General features: G+C 30.0%; 1 protein-coding gene across 1 annotated transcript in view; it reads right to left on the bottom strand.

Annotated features, from left to right (window-relative positions):
* The window catches only part of Rbsn-5 (Rabenosyn-5), a 26,471-nt gene that overhangs the window by 18,884 nt on the left and 5,524 nt on the right, over nucleotides 1–2,063 (bottom strand). The gene's annotated exons all lie outside the window — the stretch shown is intronic.

The raw sequence follows: 2,063 nt of genomic DNA, 5'->3' as shown, positions 1-2,063 counted from the left end.
CTCTGTAACCAATAGCTTAGGCCCGTTCTCCTCAGCAGGTTCTCAACTCAAGGAGAACTCTGTAACCAATAGCTTAGGCCCGTTTCTGGGTAACCTTGAGCTTTGAAGAAAAACAACTCGGAGAAGTTTAGTTAAAGAACTGTGATATCAATTATTCTTGTGTATTATGTACATAGTTAGTGTTTACATGATTGTTTTTAGTTCTTTCGATTCATTCATTCTTTTGTTCCTTGTTTTTAGGTTTACTGTTTTCTTCATTTCATTTTTAAGTTCATTGTGGTAATTTTAGTTAGGTGGTTAATTAATTTAATTTAGTTTAAAAGAACTTATATCAGTTTCCCTATGCAAGGTGTTTGCTTAGTGCTCATTCCTTCTCAGCGAGTGGAAATTGTTACCGTGGGCGGAGGCTCACTTTAAGGCTCTCTTAATCAATCAATTTTCTTATATATTTTTTATATTTCATTCCATTCCCTATTAGATGCTAAACCTAAAGGCAAATATTTCTATTTTCAATTCTACAACCTGTTGTACATGATTCAAACATACCTTTTCCTTTTTTTTTTTCAATGCGCTGTACATAGTGCAAATAAAAGTGTTATTAGTAGTTAAGTTTCTGATTGTCAGGAAAACCCACCCTGAGATTAAGAGTCTATAGCTATATTTTGTATTTGAGAATAAATAAAAACTATTACATCTCCTTTATAAAAAAAAATTATGTAATGTTCAAGATTTATTTAAAATAAATAAAAGAAATTTAATAGTTTTTATTTATTCTAAAATCTTTGAAGATGTCAAGGTTAAATGAAACGATCAAATATTAAATACATATGTGAATTTATTTTTAATTATATATAATATTATTGACTCTTAATCTCAAGGTGGGTTTTCCAGACAATCAGAAACTTAACAACTAATAACACTTTTATAAATATACTTCATTATATGATGAGCTACACTAACCAATCATATATTCTTCTATGATGGCTGATGGCTTTTGATTCTATTTCAAAGAACACCCATTGATTGTAAACAAAGCATTGGTCCTCTAACACTTTTCAACACACATTTTATTCACTGGCGATCCAAAGAAAGTCACGTATTCTTCTTGGATGATTCTTGATGTCTTCTTTATCTCTAGAAGTCTACCACTGATGTAGACAAAGAGTGGTCTGCACCATCTCTCTTCCTGGAGATGTCCTTGTTTTCTGGATGCGTCAAATACCCCCGCCGTCGAAACAAAAAGTGATCTCTAAACAAAGAGTCCTATCTAGATGTTCGATGCAAACATTGATTGCAGCACAACAGTTTTGAGCTTTTTCTGATGATTTTCTTTATAAATTTTATTTTTTAACACTTAACGCTTGCCAGATAAAAATCTTGCTATATGAACCATGTATTTATTGTTAGGGGACAAATGTCCCAGAATATACTTCATTATTTTTTCATTTCATTTCATTATTCTCGACTTCTATTTTTGCTTAAATCTACTTGTAATTAAAATCATGATAGGAAGATAAATATATTTGAAACTCCTCATTATGGCAGCGATTCAACCGACTTGAGAATGCGCCACCATCTTGAAACTCTGAACGATGTCTTTTGTGACTGCATATTTTACTGATGAAAATTGGTTAGCTTGCTTTTTGGTTTAACAAAGCAAATGGACACTATTGAAATGATACATAAAATAAAATTACATTTTATACCAAATTACATTAAAACTAACAACAATTAAAACTGTAAAAAATAACTATTTACTCAAAAAGAGGATATTCCAATATACATATAAGTTAAACGTTTGTACGCACAAAAACTGGACAATAAGAAAATGAAAGAAAAATGATCAACTTGGTTGTATCTCAAAGACTGACTTCACTCTATAAACTATAAGATATAAATAAATATAATATACCTTTCGTTTTGAGAGGATCAGTAGGCATATTATATATATATCTCTTGTATAGAACCTTCACTTTATAAACTATAAGATATAAACCAATATAATACATAATTTACTTTCTTACCTTTCCTTTAGAGAGAATCAGTAGGTATATTATATATAT

This window comes from Halyomorpha halys, unplaced genomic scaffold, assembly GCF_000696795.3.
Source record: "Halyomorpha halys isolate HHAL.00 unplaced genomic scaffold, Hhal_1.1 Scaffold122.1, whole genome shotgun sequence".
NCBI classification, from domain to species: domain Eukaryota; kingdom Metazoa; phylum Arthropoda; class Insecta; order Hemiptera; family Pentatomidae; genus Halyomorpha; species Halyomorpha halys.
The sequence above is the reverse complement of the archived record's forward strand: the minus strand, read 5'-3'. Positions and strand labels throughout refer to the sequence as shown.